Raw genomic sequence first — 27474 nt, forward strand, 5'->3', positions numbered from 1 at the left:
AAGAGCCCTGGAAGTCAGAGGCTTCATTCTTGTCACCCTCTTTCCTTTATAAGCTGCGAGCACTTGGGTAAGTCCCTTAACCTTGAGAAAATTCAATAACACAAAGGGTTAGTGACTAATATATTACATCCTTTTTAAAAAACAAGTTGTGGTTTAAAAAGCCCCATATAACATGAGATCTACTGTCTTAACACATCTGTGAGTGTATAGTACAGTATTGTTAACCATAAGCACACTGTTGTAAAGCAGATCTCTAGAACTGACTCAGCTTGCACTACTGAAACTCCACACCCACTGAGCAGCAACCTCACTTCCTCCTTCCTCCGGCCCCTGGCACTCAACCATTTTATGTTCTGCTTCTACGAGTCAACTACCTTAGATACCTCATATCAGTGGAATCAGGCAGTATTGGTCCTTTATGACTGGCTTATTTCATTTAGCATAGTGTCCTCAAGGTTCAAATATATATCCTTACAATGATACTGACATGGTACTCACTGTTTCCATGGTAAGTGGTTACATATATTAACGTATTTAGCCCTCACAGAAACCCTTCAAGGTAAGGTGGCATGATTATCTCCTTTTGATAGATGAGGAAACTGAGGCACAGGGAGGTGAAGTGAGGTGCCTATGCTTACCTGCTGTGTAAGTGGCTCCAGACTCCTTTTTTTTTTTTTTTCCAAGACAGGGTCTCACTCTGTTGCCCAGGCTAGAGCATAGTTATGCTATCATAGCTCACTGTAGCTTTGACCTCCTGGGCTCAAGTGATCCTCCCAACTCAGCCTCCCAAGTAGCTGGGACGAAAGGCACATGCCACCACATCCACCTAATTTTTTAAATTTTTTGTAGAGACGAGGTCTCACTATGTTGCCCAGGCTGGCCTCGAATTCCTGGACTCAAATGATCCTCCAGCCTTGGCCTCCCAAAGTGTTGAGATTACAGGTGTGAGCCACCACACCCAGCCCAGACTCCATTCTCTTGAACATAACACCATGTTCTTTCTGTACAGTTTAAAATTTCTATTTTAGCAAGTAGGCTCACAGAGATACTGAAGTCACTGAGGAAGATGGCAAAAGATGGGGCAGGGAGGATAAACGAGAGATCTACCCTTGCATAGTTGGAGAGATCTACCCTTGCATAGTTCAGAGTGGTCTTTCACAGCAGGAAGAGGATGGCCTTGGAGCCAGGGAGACCTGGGCCCAGTCCTGGCTCTCCCTTGCTCTAGGCACTTGGGAAACACCAGTCACCAAAACTGACAAGACCCTTGCCTTGTAGACATCACATGCTAGCAGGTGAGACAAACAACAAACAATAAATATTCCCAATAATGTCTGCTATAGAAAGGGTAAAGTGTTATTAAAAAAAAAAAAACACTGGTGCTGGGAAGGCTGGCTGGAATTGTAAAAAGGGTGCCACTGAGAAGGTGATATCTGAGCAGACTAGAAGAAGGTGAGAAGGTAGATTGTGAGGCTGGAGCACATCTAGGGGATGGTGTTCCGCACAGAGGGAAGAGCTAGTGCAAAGGTCCAGAGAAGGGGAGAGCCTAGGACGTATGAGGGAGAGCAAGGAAGCCAGCCTGTGTGCAGGAGCCAACGCGAGCCAGCGTAGAGGCACTGAAGCCGGGGATGGCATGGGGGCGGCGGAAAGGCTGTGCCAGTGACTCTGAGTGGTGTGGGAAGCTATGCAGGCTTTTGAGAAGAGGAGTGACATGAACTGATACTTGGCTTTTATAGTAATTTAGGTGATGGTGGCTCAGATCAGGGCAGCAGAAGTGGAGGTGGGAGAAGCAGTTGGTTTTGAACCTAACCTGTTTCCTAGTGGACTAGATGTGGATGGGAGAAAAAGATGGGAGTCAAGGATGACACCAAGAGTTCTGTCCAAAGCAACTGGAAGAACGAAGTGGCTATCAGCTAACCTAGAAAGGCTGCAGATGAAGAAAGTTACGGGGTCCCTGAAAAGACATGGTGAAGTCCTATCCCCAATACTTGTGAATGTGGTCTTATTTGGAAACAGGGTCTCTGCAGAAGTGATCAAGTTAAGATGAGGTCATTAGGGTGGGCCTTAATCCAATATGACTGGCGTCCTTATACGACGAGGAGAAGAGACACAGACAGGCCTGGAGATGATGTGGAGGTGAACAGGGAGAACACCACGTGATAAAGGAGGCAGAGCCAGGAGTGACACAGCTATAAGACATGGAAAGCCAAGGATGGCCAGCCACACCGGAAGCATGCAACAGATTCTGCCCTGGAAGCTTCAGAGAGAGCGCAGCCTGCCAGCACCTTGACTTTGGACTTTTGGTCTCCAGAACTGAGAGAGAATGAATTTCTGTTATTTTAAGCCATCTAGTTTGTGGTACTTTGTTGCGGCAGCCCTAGCAAACTATTACAGGGGGTAAGCTAACAATTCAGTTTTCCACATGTTAAATGCTGGAGATGTCAAGCAGGTGGTGGGATGTCTGAGTCCCAAGTTCAGGAGAAAAGCCCAGGCTGCTGACAGGAGTCTGGGACATGTCTGCAAATAGAATGCATTTATAGCCATGGGGCTGGATGAGGGCAGCAAGGAATAAAAGTATACATGGGAAGGGAAGAGGGCCAAGGATTGAGCCTGGGGCACTCCAAAGCTGAGACTGGGAGAAGCAGAAACTAGCAAAGGACTCTGAGTTGGAGCAGCCCAGGAGGTAGAAGAAAAACCAAGAGTGCCAAGTCCTGGGGCCTGCATTTCTTCCCTGGCCCCACGGCTCCTGGTGGGCTAAGGCCTCCCTGCTGACCTACCTGCAGCCACCTCACCTCTTCCCCTCACAGGCTAAGTCCCAGAGAGCCCACTGAACAGACCACTCTCAACTGTCCCCATACCTTGTCTTCAGACAAATTGTCTCCTCTGCCAGCTTCCCCTTTCCCTTCTGTTTTCTGGGTCTCAGCCTAAGAGCTCCCCTGCCTTGTGAATGCTTTGGACCACCCCAGGCACAGGGAGGCACCCTGCTCCCTTCTCAAGCCCCCCTGGATGCTACCCTTGCCTCAACCTTAGTGCTCATCTCCTATCCCGGGGTTGATGGGGATGTCTGTCTCTGTACACAACCAGCTCCCTGGCACAGAGCAGGCCTGCAATAAGCATTTGTTGAAACTGATGAATCCAAACATGGATGGCTGAAATGGGCCTCTTCTGGCAGCTACCGTATTAACACTAAGTTTGGAGTCAACGAAAACATATGAACTTTAAAAGCAAGGTTTCTTAAGTTATATCTTTCCTACCTGTTCAGTTGATTTCCAAGTCTCAAGAATAGTAGTTTACATATATTCCTGTTAAACTTTTAGTTCTTGAGAGATCTAACTCAGACTAGCCAGATATTCGGGTCTTGATTCTATCAGTTTCTAAACTAGTTTTCAGGCTTAGCTTTCTGTTCTCCACAAACTTTACTGAGCATATCATCAATGTCTTTACTCGAGTCCTTAATATGAAACAAAGCAGGACAGGGGCAGGAAAGAAGCCTGTAACATTTCCCTGCAGTTGTCCCTCTGGCTCAGTTACGGCCCACTCACTGTACAGATATTTACTAAGCACCCACTGTGGCATTGTTCTAGGTGTCAGGAATTCATCAGTGATAAACAAAGATCTAGCTGGGCACGGTGGCTCGCGCCTGTAATCCCAGCACTCTGGGAGGCTGAGGCGGGTGGGTCTCTTGAGCCCAGAAGTTCAAGACCAGCCTGGACAACATGACGAAACCCTGTCTCTAGAAAAAACACAAAAATTTATCTGGGCATGGTGGCACACACCTGTGGTCCTAGCTACTTGGGAGGCTGAGGTGGGAGGAATATCTAAGCCTGGGAGGTCAAGGCTGCAGTTGGCTGTGATTGCGCCCCTGTACTCCAGCCTGGGTGACAGAGTGAGACCCTGTCTCAAAAACAAGACAAAACCAAACCAAACCAAACCAAACAACCCCACCACCAAAACAAAGATCCTTGCTCTGACTTCTCCACAGATACCGCCTTTCAACTGTTATGAATTTACCTACTTGTATGACTTCATGTGGATTCCATCTTTTCCACATACATTACATGACAGACTTTTGCCAAATGCTTTGTTAAAACCAGAGACACTGTATCTATAATATTTTCTGGCCTCCCAGCCCAGGAGGAAAGGAGATGGGATTTCTCTGGTGTACACAGTTCTTAGTAAACCCAGGTTGGCTCCTGGTGTTGACTACCTTCTTTTCTAGTATTCACAATCTACAATTTTTTTTTTTTTTGAGACGGAGTTTTGCTCTTGTTGCCCAGGCTGGAGTGCAATGGCACAATCTCAGTTCAATGCAACCTCTGCCTCCCAGGTTCAAGCGATTCTCCTGCCTCAGCCTCCCTAGTAGCTGGGATTATAGGCGTGTGCCACCACACCCAGCTAATTTTGTATTTTTAGTAGAGACGGGGTTTCTCCATGTTGGTCAGGCTAGTCTCGAACTCCCGACCTCAGGTGATCCACCCGCCTCGGCCTCTCAAAGTGCTGGGATTACAGGCATGAGCCACTGTGCTCGGCCCACAATCTATAATTTTAATAATGCACACTAGACTCTTCCTTTATCTGTAAATTCTGAAATTAAGTTTTTTTTCCTTTTCTGGAAACCAGAAAATCATTTGGCCACTTTCTGTTTTCTGGGAACTCTCCTTTTCTCTCTGACTCTGCTAAGCTTACCAAAAGCAATTCTATCTCTCTCTCTCTTTTTTTCCCCCAGTATCCTAGGATGTCATTATCTGAACCTGAATTCTGAACTTGAGATAGCTGGGTGTTTTCTGATAATTTCTCCATGTATCCTGGATTCCAATTTCCTCCCACCAGTATGAGTCCCACCCTTCCAAGTCTCAAATCTTTCTTTTTAATGCCCCTCTAGCCTCCATCCTTTCTTCCTCTCTTCCTCCATTTCACCTTACACGAAAGCTGTCCTTCCAGAGGAGACGTCGTCCTCAGGAAATCAGTCTAATAAAACCAGCTTCGCAGCAGTCCCCATTCTCTGTAGGGTCCCACATCTATCAGGTGCTCAGACCCTGCCCTTCAGGATGTGTCCTCTCTACCTGGGGACCATCCAGTGTTTTCTCTTACTCGGCCTCCAATTGTGATCGCAATGCCAGCAGCTGTGCTGATGGCCCCCTGAAACTGACTTGGCAATTCACTATCCTCACCCCAGTGAGCTTCTAAAAACTCAATAAACTTGATCTTTGCCCCGCCTCCTGCCACTTGAAGCTTTGGTGGCAATGATGATGGTGATGATGATGATGAAGATGTTGAAGAAGGGGATGGGGAGAAGGGAGAGAAACTATCAATTCAGTGTTTTCCAGCAGGGTTTTTTTTTTTTTTTCCAGGTTCTATGTCTGAGGAATATGAAAGCTAGGATGCCCATATACATTAGCATAAGTATTGGATTATATTTACATATTTTAGGTTATTCATAGGTACTTTATGATTACTTGACTTTCAGGCAGTTGCTTTTTGTTTTTAGTTTTTTTCTTCTACTTCTTAATTCCTTCCTCATTACACAGGCTTGTTGACTCCAATGCTTAGATATCCTTTAAAATACATGTGAGGAAGAATCATGTATGAGAAAGGAAGGAAGAAGAGTCAGAAAGGGGATTGACAGAGTCGCAAAATACTTGCAGAATTTAAAAGATAACATTTTAAGTTGTCTCTCACTCCTCATGGCTAAACATTCAGAAAAGATACAGAAAATCTCATGTACAAATAAATTCTTTAAATAAGAAGAGAATGTTCTGAATGGCTTCCTCCTGGGGCTTTGTATTTATTACTTGGTTTCACAGAAATTGCCAGTCTAGAACAATCAGTTTGTAGGACTGTTACAAAAGATCATTTACTAGAAACATATAAGAAATGGAACTGCTGCTAAGACAGGATGGGGGGCAGTGGATGGGACTGGTCCTTTCTGGAAAGGGGGGCCCACAATGTTCTCCTATTCCTCTATCCCCATGTCAGTTTTGCCTCTTCAGGGAAAAGATGTGAAATCACTCTTACACGTATATAAAGGTGTTCATTTCCTCTCTCTCAGACGTTCTGAAAACTGCTTACTTGTGCCTGAAGAACCAGGTATTATGGAGCGAAGAGGGGGAGAAGTACCAGGTGCAAGACCATCTGAGAGTCAGAAATCATTGAAATCTCACATTTGCATTTTGTGCTTGGCTCTAGGAAAAGGTATGTACAGTGCAGGCTGACTTTCTACCTTATTATTAAGAGTTGTGTGATTTTGAAACCCCTAACTGTTCTACATTGAGATCACTTAGCTTTTTAAAAAAATGATAAAGAGGATATCTCATAAACTTCCAGAGAGAAAAACAGGTTGCATCAAGGACTCAGAATGGCACTGGGCTTTTCATTAGTAACACTGGAAGCTGGAAGGCAGTGAAGTGTTAGCTTCAAAAGTTGGAGGGGAAATTATTTTCAGCTGAAAACTCTATACCCAACTAACCATTATTCAGACTGAGGGAAGGACAAAGGCACTTTCAGACCCACATGGCGTCAAAAACTTTGCCTCCCAGGCACTCTTTCTCAGGACGCTGTCAGAGGATGTACTCTCCCCTAAAATGGACAAACTAAAAAGTAGGAAGAAATAGGTCCAAGAAAAACAGGGATCTAAGCCTCAGAGGCACAGCAAAAGGAAATCCCTGCATGATGCTCGGCAGCTTGCCTAGGGAATCACAAGTCTAGGCTGGAGCAGGAGGTGGAGGATTCGGGAGCTGGGGACCGAGAGTTCACAGGATGCTTGTGAGCGTTTGGCAGATGCCACTGGTAGGCATTTAGGAGAATGTGCAATGGGCATCTCATAGACAAAGCGGTCTTTTAAAGGCAATTATTAAAAGAAAAACAAAAAGTTATGTAAGAAAGGAAACCTAATCCCAGTACACTGGTTGGCTCCCTAGTGAATAATATTTAAATCACCATCATACTGTAAACACTGACCATGAATTCTGCCCACCTGTATAGCTGTACTGGGAGGATGGGGAGGAGAAGTGAGGGTGGGTGGTACAAGAGGGCCAAATTCTTCTAACGCGAAGTCAGTAGGCAGTGTTTAAAACCAATAAATCAGGAACGCAGTCTAAGCATCTAATTTAGAGGGGTTAATACCAGAAAAAACAACAAAAAGATTTTAAAGAGGTTGTTCTGGGGAGAGGGTCTGGGGGCTGGGGAGAGTCTGAGAAGGGCACTAGCTGAATTTTAAACTGGTTTTAGAAAACTCTGAGAGAAAACAATTTAACGAGGAATGCACTGCCTTGAAACTGAAATTTTTATAGACACTAGCTTTTAATAGGCGAAATGGGGTGACAAAGCAACTTAAAATGAGAGGTTAGGGTGGAGGAGGAGAAAGAGGAAGTATTACAAAATTCTTAGTGTGAAATGGTTCAGATTCAGAACCTATAAATGTGATTTTCGTGCTGCTGAAAACTTCCAAGCACAGCACTCTTGCAATGCTCCCTTCCCCACAGCCCTCAGGGAAGGGGCCCAGCAGCCAAGAAGTTTCCCAACATCGCTGCCACCTTCACCATACCTGTTCCTGGCCCAAGCGGAGGCCCCAGTGGGAAATGTGTGTGCTGTCTCACCTCCAGCTGGGAGCTGGAATGCTCTGGAAGGTTCGTTCCTATGCAGGACAAGCCAAGAACTCTAAGGAGTTCTAAGCTAAGTTCTCTAAGCCAAGAACCCTGCAGAGTGCAGGGAGCACGGTGAGATGCAGCTGATGACAGCTGTCACAAACACTGACCACTGAATTCACAAAACAGGGGGGAATAGGCATGGGTCACTTATCAGTAATTTACCCCAGCAGGTGGGGTTCATGGTGAAAGTCAGTCAAGGAAGGGAAGCTCAGCAAAGAGGATACAAAGAATATTTTATTTAACGGAGAGCTTCTCCTCCTCTCAAGGGCCGTAGACATAAAAAAGCAACATTTTCCCATCGGACCAGGAAAGTGTTAAATTATACTGGTGTTTACTCTCTCATTTCCAAGGCCTGGGAGCGGGATGGGATATTTATTTTTATTATCTCTCTGATGTGTTTAGAGACCCTAATGAGGGCAGAAAGTAAACAAACATTTGATTGAAAACAGAGATGTCAATATGCACCCTCTACCTATTGTTGATACAGGAGAAAGCAATTTCAATAAGATTGAAACAATTAGACTTGAAGATTGCTGTATGCAAACCACATGAAAATGGAAGCCTACTGCTCAGTGTGTAGAAAAAAATAAACCACTGTCTGTTGGTGGTTTTTTCTTCTGATTATATTAAAGTAAATGCTTGCATGTTATATTTACTGAAGTTGAAAACTGTACTGAGGTTATGTAAGAGAATATTCCTATTCTTAGGACACATACACTGAAGTAATTGGTAAAATACCACGAAGAATGTAACTTGCCCTCAAATGGTTCAGAAAAATATTATGTGTGACTATTGAAAATATATCTGGATCAGTCTGTCTCTCTCCCATTCCCTACCCCCAAGAAACAGAAGGACAAAGCAAATGGAGCAAAATGTTAACAACAGTTGGGCCAGGGGCAATGGCTCACACCTATAATCCCAGCACTTTGGGAGGCTGAGGCTGGAGCAACATTTGAGGCTGGGAATTCGAGATCAGCCTGGGCAACACAGCGAGACCTCTATCTCTAAAAAATAAAAAATAAAATAAAAAATTAGCTGATGCAGTGGTACACACTTGCAGTTTCAGCTACTCCAGAGGCTGAGGTGGAAGAATTGCTTGAGCCAGGAGTTCCAGGTTACGGTGAGTTATCACTGCACCCCTGCATTCTAGCCTGGGCAACAGAGCAAGACCCTGTTTCAATAAATAAATGTTGAATTTGGGTAAGGGCTATAGAATGTTCTTTGTGCTATTCTTTTTTTTGATGTTTTTGGAAATTAGAAATTATTTCCAAATAAGGAGTTAAAAATAATATAAAATCAAATGAAGCTGTAAGAAAATCACTGAGGTTTCACAAGCATTCCAAAAGCATTCTGGTGAGTGCTGGATACCAGACTCTCAATGTAACAAGCTGCCTGGGCTAAAATCCTTGTCTTTTTAAATTAAAAAAAATTTTTTTTGAGATGGGGGGTCTCATTCTGTTGCCCAGGCTGGAGTGCAGTGGAGAGATCTCAGATCACTGCAACCTCTGCCTCCCAGGCTTAAGCAATCCTCCTGCCTCAGCCTCCTGAGTGGCTGGGGCTACAGGCACGTGCCACCATGCCCCAGCTAATTTTTGTATTTTTTGTAGGGATGGGGTTTTGCCATGCTGGCCAGGGATCCTCATGGGATCCTCCCGCCTCGGCCTCCCAAAGTGCTGGGATTACAGCATGTGAGCCCCCATGCCCAGCTCCTTGTCTTTTGAAATAGATTTAGAACCAGTAAAACAGGCTTAGAATGTTCAAAGTGAAAGAAAACGACTCTTTCAGGATTTAACTCTGTAATGGCCCAAATTCAAGGCTGAATGATCAGCTGCCCTAACACAGCTTTGGTTTAAAAGAAAGGAACCATCTAGCTGTCTTACCAAATTAAGATAATTCAGAAAAGGAAGTCCCCAAAAGTTTGGGCACTACTGGGTAAGTCTGCAGCCTCCAAAGATGCAGCACACATTGAAGCAGGCATGTATTAGGATAAAGCTTCATAAAAATGCATAATGTACCCAGGGGAAATCCTTTACCGAAAAACTGGGGTACCAGAACCACTCAGGACCCCAAAACACTGCAGCTAGAAAAGATTATGACTCTATCCCTTGTTGTTAAACACACGGGGACAGCTAATCTACCCACTGCATTTTTTTTTTTTAAGTTCTAGGGTACATGTGCACAATGTACAGGTTTGATACATAGGTATACATGTGCCATGTTGGTTTGATGCACCCGTCAACTCATCATTTACACTAGGTATTTCTCCTAATGCTATCCCTCCCCCAGCCCCCCACCCCCGGAGAGACCCCGGTGTGTGACGTTCCCCACCCTGTGTCCAAGTGATCTCATTGTTCAATTCCCAACTATGAGTGAGAACCTGCGGTGTTTGGTTTTCTGTCCTTGTGATAGTTTGCTGAGAATGATGGTTTCCTACCCACTGGATTTAAATTTGGTTTTTAAATTTCAGGATCAAAGTTAATCTTGCACAGAGGGGATAAGTCACTGGGAGGGGTTCACAAATGGCATCTTGGTAACCCTGCAAAGAGTGATAGCCTCATACGAGTTTGTACATTTGTTTTATGAAGCTTTCTGTATCTGGGTTGGCTATTTTTAAAAAATCTGTATATGCTGGATATTTAACAATAAAAAATTTAAAATTATAGCAAAGCAAAATGCATTAACTTGTATTTGGGATTAAAAAAAAAAAAAAAGAGTGTCCTTTTCCAGGGGCGGAGTGTCCCACCGCCCTATGACAAGATGGCGGAGGGGCAGGTCCTGGTGCTTGATGGTCGAGGCCATCTCCTGGGCCGCCTGGCGGCCATCGTGGCTAAGTAGGTACTGCTGGGCCGGAAGGTGGAGGTCGTACGCTGTGAGGGCATCATCATTTCTGGCCATTTCTACAGAAACAAGTTGAAATACCTGGTCTTCCTCCGCAAGCAGATGAACACCAACCCTTCCCGAGGCCCCTACCACTTCCGGGCCTCTAGCCGCACCTTCCGGCGGACCTCGAGGCATGTTGCCCCACAAGACAAAGCGAGGCCGGGCCGCCCTGGAGCGCCTCAAGGTGTTTGACGGCATCCCACCGCCCTATGACATGAAAAAGCGGATGGTGGTTCCTGCTGCCCTCAAAGTCATGCAGCCTACAAGAAACTTTGCCTACGTGGGGCGCCTGGCTCACGAGGTTTGCTGTAAGTACCTGGCAGTGGCATCTACCCTGAAGGAGAAGAGGAAGGAGAAAGCCAAGATCCACTATCGGAAGAAGAAACAGCTCATGAGGCTATGGAAACTGGGTGAAAAGAACGTGGAGAAGAAACTGACAAATACACAGAAGCTCTCAAGACCCATGGACTCCTGATCTGAGCCCAGTAAAGACTGTTTATTCCTCAAAAAAAAAAAAAAAAAAAAGTGTGTGCCTCATTCAGATGTCCTTCACCCCATCTGTTCCTGATGCCTGTAGGTCACAGCAATAGAAGCAAAGCCTTTCAAACTAATATTCAAGAAAATCATCAAAGTGTACCTATCACCAGGAAGTCATATATTGGCTTAATATTCATACTGGGGTATAGATGACTGATAACTTAGTGTCTTTCTAGAGCGTAAGGCTTTTTGGAAGGAGTGAAGAGTGAGCACTGTGGGATGGGTATGAGGTGAGGAACATGCTGGGCAGTGGGGGGAAGGTATTAAAGTTGGAGCAGGACCTCCAAGGCTCACCAGCCCCTTGATGAGGCTGCAGCTTGGCTGGACAGAGAGCTGTGGTTCTCAGCACAACAAAGCTCGGCCATGTAGCTGCCTTCTGCGGGCTAATGCTTTCTTACTTGCACTCCAGTTTCCAGTAAAAGGGCAGGGTTGGGTTTTTTTAAATTGCAAATTTCCCTCCATGTCCTTGGAAGACTCAGTTATAATAAACCAACATATCACCTTGATATGGTTTGGATGTGTGTCCCCTCCAAATCTCATGTTGAAATGTGATTCCCAGTGTTAAAGGTGGGCCCTATTATGAGGTGATGAGATCATGGGGGTGGATCCCTCATGAATGGTTTAGCACCATCCCCTCGGTGATAAGTGAGTTATCACTCAGTTCATGTGAGATCTGGTTGTTTAAAAGTCTGGGATCTACCCTCCACCCCCTTGCTCCCACGCTCACCATGTGACATGCCTGTTCCTGCTTTGGCTTCAGCCATGATTGTAATCTTCTTGAGGCTTTTACCAGATGCCGAGCAGGTGTTGGTGCCATGCTTCCTGTACAGCCTGCAGAACTGTAAGCCAATGAAACCTCTGTTTTTTTGTTGCTGTTGTTTGTTTTTTCAGACGGAGTTTTGCTCTTGTTGCCCAGGCTGGAGTGCGATGGCATGATCTCTGTTCAATGCAACCTCTGCCTCCCGGGTTCAAGCGATTCTCCTGCCTCAGCCTCCTGAGTAGCTGGGATTACAGGCATGTGCCACCACACCTGGCTAATTTTGTATTTTTAGTAGAGATGGGGTTTCTCCATGTTGGTCAGGCTGGTCTTGAACTCCCAACCTCAGGTGATCCACCTGCCTCAGCCTCCCAAAGTGCTGCGATTACAGGCGTGAGCCACCACGCCTGGCTGAAACCTCTGTTTTTAAAAATTATCAAGTCTCAGTTATTCCTTTATAGTCATGCAAAAAAACTGACTAACACACACCTGCTGCTGCTGCTTTAAGATCCTGTGCAGTGAGTCTGGGTTTCTAACCTCAGGAGAGTGGCTAGCAAAGGAGATCGCTAGTCTCCTTCCAGTTTTGTCCTGTTGAATGGCGTAGAAGATTGATTATATGGGTATCAGAGAGAGGAGTCACTAACAAAGATGAAAATATAGAACTCATTTGATAGGTGGAAGAGTAGGGTGGTTTCAGGTATAGGTTTTGGAGACAGAGCAATCTGAATTTGAATTGTGGCTCCACCATGATTGTGAGCAAGCTACTTAACCTCTCTCACCTTCAGTTTCTTTAACTGCAAAATGGAAATGGAAACAGTGAGGATTAAATGGGATCACACGTGGCACACCTTGCACAGGCTGGCATAAAGCAAGTGTGCAGTACAGTTAACTGTGATTGTTGCTCCTGTGCTCACAACACTTCCATTAACTGGTGCTTGGAACATCTTATTTTCCCTTTGCATAATTAATCCTCTACTTTGGTTGACGCCAGAAATGCAGTTTTGCTATACGGTGACATTGCACATACTCCAAGTGTGTAAGCCCCAGACACCTTTCAGTGACACTGCTGTAGGGCTTAGTGACTTGCCACCAGGCAGCTCACATAATTGTCTTGCTGAGGTCATAGAGCCCTTCCCTATACTTCAGCTGGACACACTGAAATTCTTCGAGTCTTAGGAACAACATTGCTGCTTCTCAACATTAGATTTACTTTCTCAAAATCCATAATGTCAGCTGGGCACAGTGGCACACAGCTGTAGCTCCAGCTACTTGGGAGGCTGACGTGGGAGGATTGCTTGAGTCCAGGAGTTTAAGGCAGCGTAGGCAACACAGCAAGACCCTGTCTCCAAAAATAAATCCATAACATCTATAGTGTGGAAAACATAACACCCTTGGAGCTGTAGGGAGAAAGGTGCTCTCCTGTGAATGGGGAGGATGGTACTGACTAGCTGCAGAATTTGGGCTTGAGTTGCTTTATGGTTTTGTCTCTCTTTTTAAGTAAGGATGAGAGACTTTCACTGCTTCATTTGTCCACCTTCATATCATTACTTCTTATGACCTGCAGGAAGGATATCTGGGGTGGTGGAATAAACTCAGGGAGAAGTTATTGGCTGGGGCATGGAGGTGGCTAACTGGTCACACAATTGAGTTTGCATGTTGCTGAGTGCCTTGCAGTTTATAAAACACCTACAGAGCTCATTTCATCCTCAAAGCCACCCTATGAGAAAGTCAGGGAAACTGTAGTATTTTTATCATCACTTTACAAATAAGGAAACTGAGGCTTAGAATTAAGTAGCTTGCCCAGTATCTCATAGCTAAGCAATGGTGGATGGTATGACGAAGTCCTCATTTCCATTCTCCCAGTGAGTTGTTTCTAAGTGAGCTTTATATGCCCAAGATGATCTATTAGGATGGGGAAACATATTAAAACTTCTAATTCTAGTTATTTTTAGCTTGCCCTTTTAACTTTTAAATTTTGTTTCATAGTATCACTAATGTATTAGACTAGTATGTGCCTGTAATTTATAATTAAATACACATACTCTTGGGTTCCAGCTCCAAAAATTTTTACTGATAAGGGTGCATGATTAAAATAGCTTGGAAGCCACAGCTCTAAGCTAGTAAGAGTCTTAGTAATACTGGATATTAATAGATCCTCTGGCCCTTTATCTTTTTTTTTTATATATTATTAGTTACTTTTGGTCAGGAACTTTGATTGGTCTGTATTCTTCAGATTAAACCACAACCTTGTGAAGTGGTAATCCTGATTTTCTAGAGTAGCAGAAGGTGTTTTCTATCTCCTACAAAGTCGAAGGCTGACATGAATCATCTTTTGTTGTAAAAGGCTATTCCGGTGCTTTGCAAACTTGATGACTCCCAGCTCATACAGCAGAGGCAACCCCATTTCCAGTATCATTTGTGATCACTTACAAACAGCAAAGGTTCAAGTAAGCATATGGGTTCACAGGTGTCTGCACATTGGTTCTTGAATCGTAACAGGCCCAAGCTTCTCTTTACAGGTTTATGTTGCTAGACTTGCTACTCTGTGGCATTCAAGAGCATGGTACTTCCAATAAACACTATATTGGAAGTTTTAAGAAGGAAGGAATTATTGTCTGATTTGTTCACTGCTCCATCCCCAGCAGTGCCTTGAACCCACTTGGTTCCACTATCTGTTGATTCGCTGAATGAATGGTGGATTAATGGTTACTCCTCAATTTTATCTTTTCTCTTGACCAAGACACCCCTAAAATAATGGTAAAGAAGTGAAAAAGAGTGCAAAGACAATGGAAATGGGAGATATCAGCAAACAAGCACAAGTTTTTGGAAGACAGGTGAGGAGTGATTGCTGACTGGGCAGAGTGGAGGAAACAGTGATCTATGTGTCTACAGAAAGGTGTTTGGATGCAAAGTGAGTATATCCGCCTGGGATATAACCCTTGGGAGGCCTGGGAGCTGAAGGCACTGTGTACTTCAGATGGCAGGGGTAATGTGAGGGGAGACTGCTTGAGAGTCTGAAGGTTTGTTTACTGGAGAAATGGGTTAGAAGAGGATCCAGACCAGGGGACAGGAGGCATGGTGAAGGGATGAGGTGATGGGCAGGCTAAACAGAGTGGATGGACTGAGGGTAGCCACTCTCATGGCGTGATGCCCTTGGGTCTCTGCCTCCATCTGCTCTTAGAGCACCCTCCAGGCAGGAAAGGGGAGAATTCATCTCAGAAAAAACAGAGAGGAATTCTTCTAAGAAAATGCCTCCACATGCTGGCAACTGAAAATTCTCTAAAGAAATGATGAGTTCGCAATGTAATCCCCCTTTACAATGGGCCACCAGTAAAAAGCTCCACTAAAACACCCTGAACCTCCAAGCCGCTTGTAGTGCCTCACTCTTAAATATGAATGGCCAAGAATCACCAGACATTTAAAGAAAGCACCCACCTGAAAGGGACTGAGACACAATGACCAGAAATAGAGGAATATGGAAGCTCCACAATGAGTAGAAGAGAACTTCAAAAACACTTATTAATGTCCTCAGAGAGAGAAACCAAAGCCAGGATGCAACGGTAAGAAAAAAAGCAGAAAACAATCAAGAGCTCTTGGAAATTAAAAATATGATAGGTGACATAAAAATTTTACTAGAAGGCTTACAAGAGCCTTCAAAAAAGAAAACAAAAGCAACCAGAAAGTAGAAACTGATAGAGTTTTAGAATCCATAAGGTCCAATATCTGACAAAAGGAATTCTAGAAAGAGAGAACCAAGTGAATGGGGAGGAAGAAATTAAACAAAACAAAACAAACCACCACCAGTAAAAGAACGTTTTCCAGAATTGAAGAATATGCATTTCCAAATTAAAAGGGCCCACCAGTGGAGTGCCCAACCCAAAGAAAGAAAAAAAGACCTCCATGGGCGTGAACCTGGTAGGCAGAGCTTGCAGTGAGCTGAGAGCTGAGATCACGCCACTACACTCCAGCCTGGGCGACAGAGTGAGATTCCGTCTCAGAAAAAAAAACCAAAAAAACAAAAAAAACAAAAAAACCTCCATGGCATATTATTAAGTAATTTCAGATCAACAGTGATACAGAGAAGATCCTAAAAGCTTTCAGAGAACGAAAGTGGTCTCACACAGGACTGGCATCTTATATTAAGAGTGACACTAGAGCCAGAGGACAATACGAAAATGTCTTTAAAATCCCGAGAGAAAATTACTTCCAACTTTGAATGTTCTGTAGCCACCAAATTACTACTCAAGTCTGAGGACAGATCCAAGACATTTCCATATTTTGAAGACTCGAAAAATTTACCTTTCATGTAGGATGCCCCTGGAAGATTAGTCCTAGCAAAAGAGGGAGTAAATTGAGCAGGACGAAGACAGGCTTCCAGTCAGTGGACTTCCCAAGACAATGAAGAGGGAAGCTGTTGTCACAGAGCAGCAGCACAGTAGGCTGAGGGGCTAATGGGCTCCAGAAAATACAGGGGAATTGATGGGTTTATTCAGTATGTCTGACCAGCTGGGCCAAAAATAGTGACAGGATATACCCAATCTAGTGGCCAAAATTAAGGATAAACATATAGGTAAGAATGCAAGTAAAAACCATGAGGCAATAATTTTAGGACAAGCAAAAACCTACATACGAGAGGAAGTGGAATTGCCAATATTGCCTAATATTGGTAGACAAAGACAGACTCAATAAGCATGTTTTTAAGACACAAGGAAATAAATACTCCTTGGCTCTGTAAGTGAACAGTATAGATGCCTCTCACTATCCAAACACTTAGCCTTCATCTTTTAGAAGGGAACAGATTTGGATACTTTTCTGGAATCTGTTCCTCATCATTTGAAATTCCACTACTCACATCTGAAACCCAGAAACCAAATAAATTTGGATGTACAGTGTCTCTCATTTTCTGAGCTTGTTATCTGACTTAGAAACTGGATAGATTCAGATACTTGATATTTACAAGCTTGATGTAACCACATACCTTCACTGAGAATGGAGAAGCCATAGGGAAGGGATGGAGGAAGGAAAGGGGGTGGAGATGTGTGACAGCCAAACCCTCCGGTATGTGATGGAAGGTTCAGAGAGATCCTAAATACCTAAAACCAATAAATGAAGAAGTACTCATATATATACCCTTCATAGAGATATGGAGTAAATACTAGAAGAAACAGCTAAAAGAGTGAAAAGTGGTTGCCTCTAGGGAGACAGGACTAGCAGTGGGTGGAGACAGGGCAAGGGACTGCTATCGAATTAAGTTTTTAGTACAACTTGGCTTTTAAACTGTACATATATTACTTTGGGGGAAAAAAGCACATAAAAAGTTTAATAAGAACACTAGCCTGGAGAACTGGGTTCTGGCTCAATGTCTGTCACCAGCCAACTGTGTTTGGTTGAGCAAGACACTTTGATCTCCAGGTCTCAGTTGCTTCATCTATAAAACAAGGAGTTGGAGTCCTTCCCAACTGTCCAATTCTATGACTGCATGGTTCTAATGTGCAAATGTGGGTTCTCTGCCAATGTTGGTGGTATCATCCAAACTTGAATTACTGGACTGTAATATTATTTAGCACTGTGCTAAGAAAATAGCATTTTATTACATAGACATATACCTAAAAAATGGAGACATTTGGAAAAATGTGCAATAAGGGAGTCTTGTGATTTGCCAGACACAGAGGAATGCGAATTGTGACTATTTTGCAGAAGAATGCAATATGGAAGAAAACACAGGATCGTCAAAGAAGATAAAACAACATGGCCACCAAGAAAAAAACAAAGCAATAATAATCAAATAGACAAGGAGGGTTAGACCCAGACCAGGTCTAAATGAGAAAGAGGCTGGACGGTGGAGAAATAGGACCTTCCCATGGTTTTTATACAGGTGAACAGAGAAGTCTGAATGGTAGATGATTTTGGCAAAAGCTTGAGACTGGGGATGAAAAATGTTGAGAAAGATAGTAGCTGTAATATTTTACAAGAGACTTACAAATATTTTACCTTTGGGATATAGAAGGAAGAGCTGATAGGGTTTGCCATCGAGGACAAAGGTATGAAAAAGACACAAGACAGCAGGGACCACCTGAACTACAGGTGTCCAGGAAGCACAACATCTCAGAGTAAGGCCACCTTGGATTCCACTCCAACCTGTGTTTAATGTATGCAGAACGGAAGGCGAGGTTGAAAAGGAAAGGATGGGGACTTTGTCTTTGCTGGCATAAGCAAGCTCTGGGTCAAGAATACAGAAAAAAATCTGACAGTCAAAGTGGCATCCATATTTGCTGAAACTGACTTCTCTTGTTGGATTTGGAGCCTCTTTCCAAAACAAACAGCAAACTTCCTTTAGATCCAGGCAGTAAAATTCATTTTTATATCATTCATTAAACATTTAAACCATTCACTTAAAAAGAGAACAAACATTTTTATTGTGGTAAAATAAACCACTCATTCTCATGGACACAGTACTCTTTTATGTCTTTAGGAGAATAATAGCAAATGTTTATTGAGTATTCACAGTTCAGAGACCATTCTAAGAGTTTTATGCAAAATATAGTTGACCCTTGAACACCATGGGTTTGAATTGCGTGGGTTCACTTATATACCAAAGTTTTTCAACCAAATGAGGTTGAAAATACAGTATTTGTGAGACGCGAAACTCGCCTGCACAGAAGGCTGACTTTTCATATATTCGGGTTCCGCAAGGCCGACTGAGGGATGTGAGTAAGCACGGATTTTGGTATACCCAGGGGTCCTGGAAGCAATTCTCCGTGTACACTAAGGATGACTGTATCTTGTTTAATTTTTTCAACAACCCTATGAAGTAGCTACTATAGATCCACAATCCCTTATCCAAAGCTCTTGGGCTTAGCGGTTTTCCCAAATTGAATTTATCAGGTTTTAGTAAGGTCATATGGTGTACATTATATAACACCCCAGCAGTCGGGCTGCATCCTATAATCAGAAACACTAATATTTCTGCAGTGAAACATAGGAATAATCACACTAATTTGGATAAAGTGCATAATAAATAGTCATATGTCAGTTCAGGGCAGACTTTGATGCCAAATGAGTGTGCCTCAAATTTAGGGGAAAAAAACAACTTTGTTTTCAGAGTGCTTGAAATGCACTCTTCAGAAATACAGATCAGAATTTTTATCCCTATTTGATAGATGAGAAAACCAAGGCACAAAAAAAAATTACATAACTTGCCCCAAGGGTCAGGGATTGACCCAGGCAGTGTGGCCCCAAACCTAGGTTCTTAACTGCCCTTGCCATATTGCTTCCTTGTATGTGGCTCACAGTTTAGGATTGGGGTTTAGAGGGCATAAATTACATTTTTACCGCACAAGTAGTTAAGGAACATGGTATTCAGAACCAAGCAGAGTCCTGCTGATATGGAAGACAGCCAGGTGACATCAATGCTTCCCATCCCTGAAGGACAGGGAGAATGACCTGGAGGAAGCCCAAGGCGTGGAGTTGTCCATAGAAGATCTTGAACCAGAAAGGCTCCAGGCACACACAGCATCTTGGAAAGGGGCTGTGCTTGCTTTTAATCCCATGGGATGAGGAAAATACAACAAAGTCCCAGATAAACCAGGTAAATATGGTCAGGGAGACAGGTGAATATGAATGTAAGAACTGAGGAGGCAACAAAGAGAAATAATGACTACTCTTTATCAAACACATACTCTATGCCAACTACTGTACTAAGCACTTTGTAAGCAATATCATGTTTTTTCCATGCAAAAAGTTTCTGAGGGAGAAACCATTATTATTCTCATTTTATAGAAGAAGCGGCTGAAGCTAAATGCACACAGTCCACAGTTTGTTGGAGGCAGAGCTTAAGGGGAAGAAAGAGCTGGTGGGAGAAAAAGTACAGGGTTTGGAAACTAGAAAATTCACTGAGGGAGATGAGAGCTGTGAGCACTGACAATTTCTAAAGAAGCAATACATGGACTCCACCGGCAAGGGTATTCGTGGGTTATGCAATGAGAGCTATTTTCTATGAAGATACTTCTCAAATTATGTCTTCATGGGATAATGCCTTTGACAGGGTAAATGAAAAGCAAGTTTAAATACTACATAAGCAGTCTTATTTGCTTTTTCACTAGGGAAGATAAGCAAATATGTAGCTCCCAATCTCCAACTTGGAGAAGGCAATCAATACATTTGACAGGCTGCCTGCTCAGTCCTCAAATAGTGAAGTGAAAAAACAGCCATTTCTGGGCCAGGCGCTGTGGCTCATGCCTGTAATCCCAGCACTTTGGGAGGCCGAGGCGGGTGGATCACTTGAGGTCAGGAGTTCGAGACCAGCCTGGCCAATATGGTGAAACGCCATCTCTACTAAAAATACAAACAAAACAAAACAAAACAAAAAAATTAGCTGGGTGTGGCGGCGTACGCCTGTAGTCCCAGCTACGCGGGAGGCTGAGGCAGGAGAATCACTTGAACCCGGGAAGTGGAGGTTGCAATGAGCCGAGATCAGGCCATTGCACTCATTGCACTCCAGCCTGGGTAACAGAGTGAGACTTTGTCTCAAAAAACAAACAAACAACAACAACAAAAAACCAGCCATTTCCCACTCAGAGAGAAAGCTCCTATGGGCCAGCATGGAGGAAGGAGGGGAAATACTGGGGCAATTTTATGGTGATTTATTTAATGTAATTAACAGCTACAAAACACCCACAAATATACACTCATTGAGAAGATCCACACTACTGCCAGGGTCCCCATCTTCAACGTAACCAAAATCATAGATTTCAGCATGCATTATCAAAATGCATTTACTAAAGTAAGGCTGCTTCCAAAGACAGAGGAGAAAATATAAAACTTCCTTTTCGAACTGGCCAGAGTATTGTTTACATTCCAAGCAAAATCACAAGCACTTAACAACTGGATGTTACTACGACCTTACAAGGACCTTCTCTGGAAAGAAGAGGTTGAAAAGAAAACAGTAGTTGTTGCAAACTGTGCAAATCAGGTTTTCTAAAACATTCCCTGCAGGAAAGCTGTTGTGGGGCTCAAAGCTTACCCTTTGGGGGCAAGCCTTCTAAGTAGGCAGTAATAAGAAGCCTCCTTGTCACTGGGGACACACGAAGTGCCTCACTCCAAGCTAACAGTGGTAGATGTTACCCCACCCCCCGACAGCCCCATTTTAAAGATGAGGACAAGAAGGCCCTGGGAGGCTCAGTTATTTATCCTACTAGGTCACGACAAGTATAGGAGGTAGATCCAGAAATGACCTGGTGGTCTGTCCCTATAACTGGAGCCTCTATGGCAGAGCTGGAAGAGGGGCTGGAGTCTTTATTTCACTTCATCCCACTCTTCAACTTGAGCAGGGGTTCCATGTTTATCTGTTTTACTGACTCGGCTTTGGCCTAAGATTTTCTTTGGAAAATGATTCTATCCTTCAAACAACAACATCAACAACAAAGACAACGGTTTTGAAAACCACTGCCCCATACCTGTGACTAGAAGAGTTGTTTAATTCCCCCTCCCACCCAGCCCTGCCCCATGGCAGGTGTGGGGTATGGCCATCGATGACTGTGGAAGAGGATAAGATGTCACTGTGTAGGAAATGTTATACATACCTAACGTGTGATTTGGCAGTGGAAGATAACATCTGAGTCATCAAGCAGCCCCACATCAAAACAGTAAATCAAAAGCAAATGATGTGGGAAAACAAATTCCTGTATTCTTACAGAGCCTGTGTTGGGAGGATTCCCATCCCAGGGCTCTTAACCCATAAATCAACACAGCTCTCTCTTCTCTAAGAGGCAGCTAGAACCAACATTCCCGCTTCCACTTCTGTGCCAGGAAAGGGAGATTAGGACAGTGCCTGCTATGCCATGTCGGGTCCAGTGGCCCCAGAGACAGGCAGGGGCTGCACTTCCTGGGACCCCAGCTGCAAAGAGTGTTTCACTTCTGCAGAGCAGTAAGCATTTGAAAAGGCAGGGTTCACAGAGCTGTCCTATTGAGACTTTAGATACATCTTCAAGTCCAGCGCTTCTCAATCTATGTTCCCAGGAGTCTGGGATACCTTGGAAGTATCTCAGTTCATTCTGGGGGCATCTGCCCCTTCTTCAACCGCAACAGTTCCTCTTTTTGTGTTTTATACAGAGGGCTCTGTGTAAAGTTTGGATAAAGAATGAGGTGCTCCAGTCCACCTTTACCATAGATGGGGTGACTGGGGCCTAGAGAGCAAAAGTAAGTTGTGCAGTGTACACACTTGTTGGTGACCAAGCTCCACCCTGCCTGACCAATGCCTGCCCTTTATGCTACCCTGGTTACATGAAGAATTCTACTTCAAAATAGCTGTATAAATGCAAATGCCATGTAGTCTCTTCACTGTAGCGAGAAAGGCTGAAAGCACATTAGGCTCATTCAGGAGGTCTCCTAAATTGCTCTGGGAAAACCCTGGGAGATTTAAAATGCCTAGAAAGCAATTTGTTGTAACAGCGCTTCCAAATTTCCAATTTCCAACTCTGTGGGCTGAGCTGGGCAACAGGTGGACAAAATCATTACATAAGGAACATCTGCTGACACCCACTATGAAAAGGTCGTGGCCGAGGAACTATGAAAAGTGCTCTGGGATGCTTTTTGTTAAACATGGCAGGTTGATAAACTATGTCTATCTCTACTCTCTCCTGAAGCCCCACAAAAAATGACAGTAAATTTAATTTTAAAAAGCGTAAACTACCAGAACAATGTGATAGTCCTACAATATAGGAGATGAGAGTAGACCCAAGATGCCAGTAAAATTCTGGATGCTGCTGCAGAGCAGTTGGATAAATGGTAAATGACTTAGCTGAACAGTTAGTGGGTGGGGTGAAGTGGGGGGCATTGACATGGGCTGATTTTAGCCCCCAAAGCCCAGAAAGGCTACCCTTGAGAACAGGGATTTGGGGAGGGCTAGGCACGGGAAGCTTGGTGGGAACTCTGTATAACCTTCTAGCCTGGTATCCTTTGCTTCTTCTCTGCAAAAGACTGAAGAAATCAGAGTTGTTTAAGAAAGGACATGTAATAATAGTATGGCAGGTCATTCAGCTGTGAGTAATACTCACATGATCATAATAATATAAGCCCCTAATGCTGATTTAGGGAAAAATGGCCATGTGACTATATTGGAAGGCTGCATGGAAAAGGGGTGTGCAGTGCGGAGGGCCTATTGAAGAAATAAGCCCTCACTTTTCATGGTGGCAAGTTAGTAGATAATATAAAGCTTTTAAGAATCTTGAGATGGCAGGAAAACCCAGTTACTTTACATTATAGAAGTAAACAGAAAAGAACAGTGAAAAATTTTTTCAAAGTATTTGCATTTGGGGAGTAGAAATTGAGACTAGGGAGGGGATTGCTAATTTTCTGCAATTCAGAAACTCAAGAGCTCTGAAACCAAGTTTTACCTAATTTGGTGACTAAACTGCCTTCATAACAACACCTGACCTGAACTGATGTGAGGCTATTTCTAGTCTTTATTAATCTGTTTAAGTGTGAAGATTACGATTTGCTACAGAAATACCTTATGTGTTTGATGACGGGTGACGCCCCAGACCTCAGTGAGTGTAAATCGATTACTTTTCCAAAGTCTGAATAATTCTGAATTCAAAAACACACCTGCCCCCAAGGGCATTGCAGATGCCCCTGCACCTTCTGTGCACCAACAACTTGGAGTAGTTCTGGCCCCTTCCCTTCCTCCAGTGCTCACCCAGCCACTGCCTGCCTGACTTCTCCAAGTAAAGCTTTGAAAGGTGAAGTTTCCACTTTGCATTCAACATGTCCAGAACGGAACTACTGATTTCTCTCCTCCCCAGAGCCTGCTTCTTACACAAGTCTGCCCATCGCAGTTATACCACCATCATTCACCCAGTTGCTTAGACAAAGAACCTAAGAATCTTCCTTGACGCCTCTCTTGCCCACATCCCACCTTTAATCCTTCAGGAAGTAGAGCCAGCTCTACCTTCACAGCTGCTAACCACATCCATTACTATCCCAGCAAGCCTCCCTTTCTGACTTCCTTGCTTCTACCTTTACCCCAGAAGAGCAGATTCTCCACAGAGCAGAGCTTTTAAAAACAGAAATCAGACCATGTCTCTCCTGATTAAAACCCTCTAATGGCTTCTCACCACACCAGGATAAAGTCCTTACTCCTCACATCACCTACAAGGCCCTGTATGGCTTGGCTTCTGCCTCCCCCTCTGACCTCCCATCCTATCATGTTCCCCTTCCTGCCTCAGGGTCCTTGGACCTGCTGGTCCCCAGGTCCCCTAGACTCTCCTGACCCTCACTGGCTGTTTCCTCAGATCATTCAGTCTCCCTTGACCACTCACAGCCCCTCACTCACTATCTCCCTGCTGCATTATCTTTTGTTCACTCATCTTGCCCCTACTAGATCGTAGGTGCCATAAAGGCAGGGAATTCTGCAGTCCTGTTAACCCCTGGAGCCCCTGTATTTAGGGCAGAGCCTGGCACACACTACATGATAAATGAATACCCATTAAATAAAAGAGCAAATAGATGTACTCACACCATTTAGAACGTAAAGAATACAGCGAAGAAAATAAAATCAGCCTTGGAATCCATTGCACAGATATAGACATATACAAATAAGTACGTGTGCTTAGTAGTAAAAATAATTGGTAATGTTCTATATCTTAATAGGGATTTTGGTTTCATGAGAGTATCCATTTGTCAAAACTCAGAGAAGGTATAGTTAACATTTGTACATTTCATTGTATGTAGTTTTTTCCTCAAAACAAAAAACCAAATAGTTAACACTAGTTAATGATATGCATGCTGGAGTATCAAGGGGAAAGCATGCTGATGCCTGAAATTTACTTTAAAATGCATTTAAAAATCAGATGCATTATTGGATGAAGAAGAGGGGGTATAGATGATAAAGCAAATATAATAAAATGGTAATGATACAGCCAGTGGTAGTTATAAGGAAGATTTCACTGCAAAATTCTTTCAACTATGCTATGTGTTGAATATTTTTATAATAAAATGTTGGGAAAAATTAATTCGGATATTACAGTCAGTATTCAACATGGTTTACTGAATATTTTATGGTATTTTCCCATGTCATCATTGTCTTTTTTTGTTTATTATTTATTTATTTCTGAGACAAAGTCTCACTCTATTGCCCAGGCTGGAGTGCAGTGGTATGATCTCAGCTCACCGCAAACTCTGCCTCCTAGGTTCAAGCAATTCTCCTGCCTCAGCCTCCCAAGTAGCTGGGATCACAGGCATGTGCCACCACGCCCGGCTAATTTTGTATTTTTAGTAGAGACAGGGTTTCACCATGTTGCCCAGGCTGGTCTTGAACTCCTGACCTCAGGTGATCCACCTGCCTTGGCCTCCCAAAGTGCTGGGATTACAGGCGTGAGCCACCATGCCTGGCCTCATCATTGACTTTGAAAGCTTGGCTTCACCCAGCTGTATAATATGCCACTGAATGGATATATCACAAATTACTTAACCAGTCTCCTATCTTTGGAACTATGGGCCACCTTCAATTTTTCACTTTTATCAACAACAGAGTAATGAAAATCCTTGTATATAAATCTGTGTGCCTAATGTTTGCTTACTCAGTTTATGTGCCCAGAAATGCAATACTAAGGTCAAACGTCATAAGATTTTAGGATCCTGATACGCACACCTGCCTTGCTGAAGGGTGCTATTCTGATGGGTATATTCTTATTTTCTGATGAGTCTGTAAGTTTCTTGAGAGAGAGCAACTGCTTTGCTCTGCCTCCCTCACTGGGCTGAGCGTACCGCCACACACACTGTAGGCTTGCAGAAAAACAACTTCAATAACGTTCAGAGAACATATGACTAGAATGAATCCTGCCGCACTGCTGAGAACGGGGAGAGGTACTCTTCTTTACAGGAAATTTGAGGCTGCCTTTTTGTGATGGAGCGGAGGGGAGAGGGCTGCAGATGAAAGGCAATCTAGCAGCCAAAACCAGGGTCTTTCAGATGCCTAGTGGGAATCCAGGGCCAGTTTTTCCCAGGGCTAAAAGTGGTCTCTGGGACTCACTGAATGGGTTTTGGTTGAACCAAAACAATGGAACCCTCTTGACCCTTAAACAGAATGAGGTCAAGCTGCATGAATGTTGGGGGAGAGGCAGGGTGCAGGAGGGGCTTCACTTTCTGTACTCCATGCCCCTGTGGAAGCTGTTTTTTTTTTAAATAATTCATAAGTGTGTGTTTTTTTTTTTTTTTTTGTGACAGGGTCTCACTCTGTCACCTGGGCTAAAGTGCAGTGGTGCAATCATGGCTCACTGTAACCTCTGCATCCCGGGCTCAGGTGATCCTCCCACCTCAGCCTCCTGAGAAGCTGGGACTACAGGCGCATGCCACCATGATAGGCTCATTTTTGTATTTTTTGTAGAGATGGATTCTCGCCATGTTGCCCAGGCTGGTCTTGAACTCCTGGGCTCAAGGGACCTGCCCACCTCAGCCTCCCAAAGTGTTGGGATTACAGGCGTGAGCCACAGTGCCCAGCCTTAATTGTATAATTAAAAAAAAAAAAAGTTTCCGGAGGTAAGGGGCCCAAGTTGGTGGGTTGACTCTTTCAGACCACGCACTTGAAATCAGCATGTGAGTCTTTCAGCCTGAACTCCAGTACACCAGCATTTCCATTTCAGAGCTCAGCGGAGACGGACTCCTCACTTCACACACTGGTCTTAGTCCAAAAGTTCATTTGTAAGTTGTGGTTTGGAGCTTGGAACATATTTCCCTATACAATGGAGACAGTTTCTGTTCTGGCCAACAAGAGCTTTTCTGACCCTTCATAAAACCAAAATAAATCCCATTTTCTTAAAGGATAGAAAAACCCTATTAACAGAAATACTGAAGGGACTTTCACAAGACTGGTGACAGAGGCAGAAATTTTTCTAAAAAAGAAACTTTCTTGGGAAGTTTGGCTAGTGGCACCCTTCTCTCTCTCTCTCTTTTTTTCAAGAGGAAGAATACCAAGGGAAAAAAAACCCTCAGAACTTTCTGAGGAAACCAGCTAAGGGATAAAAAGTGAGAGGGGAAAGAAGTCTTCAGAAACTGTGAGAACAAGCTTGCTCTGAGGTGAAATGTCCAATTTATCCAGGGAAGAAGCAGCTGGCACGCGCTGCATCCCCAGAGTAAATTAAAAGTAGAATGGTGACAGCCAAGAGAGGCAGTGCCCCAAACCAGGAGGGCTGGGGGAGAAGGGGCATGGGATGGCACTGGGCTATGGGGGACCAGAGATGAAACCCACAGGAACCCCAAACTCTCGCAGTGAAGGGAATATGCCTACTGCACAGAACATGGAGGTTTCTATCATGTTGAAGAGACAATATTTAGCCAAAAGTACTCTTATACCTGGACCCTTGAGAATTTAAGCCTCTGAATCACACAAGAGCTTCAGGGTCACCCAAACAACCAAAATGACCCAAAGATCAGAAAAACAACCAAACAAATGAGACGAATGTGTTAAAAAGCCCAGGAGAGAGTGATTAGGGAGAAAATGGGATGCCAGCATTTAAATGGTAGGGCAACAAACTCCCAGCTGAGGGTGATGTTTCCAGAGAAGCGGGGAAGGAAAAGTAAATTATCAGGGACAGATGGCAAACAATATCAGGTGGCATAAGCGTCCCCAGAAGAAAGTGTTGGAACTGGGAGACATCAGGG

The 27474-nt window shown here is 43.8% G+C and overlaps 1 protein-coding gene and 1 pseudogene across 11 annotated transcripts in view; one reads left to right on the plus strand and one right to left on the minus strand.

Moving 5' to 3' along the window:
• Positions 1 to 27474, minus strand: part of ATXN7L1 (ataxin 7 like 1) — a 266428-nt gene that overhangs the window by 198934 nt on the left and 40020 nt on the right. The window lies entirely within an intron of this gene.
• On the plus strand, positions 169 to 11003 carry LOC100987064 (large ribosomal subunit protein uL13-like; annotated as a pseudogene).

The sequence above is a fragment of the Pan paniscus genome, chromosome 6 (genome assembly GCF_029289425.2).
Source record: "Pan paniscus chromosome 6, NHGRI_mPanPan1-v2.0_pri, whole genome shotgun sequence".
Lineage (NCBI taxonomy): Eukaryota > Metazoa > Chordata > Mammalia > Primates > Hominidae > Pan > Pan paniscus.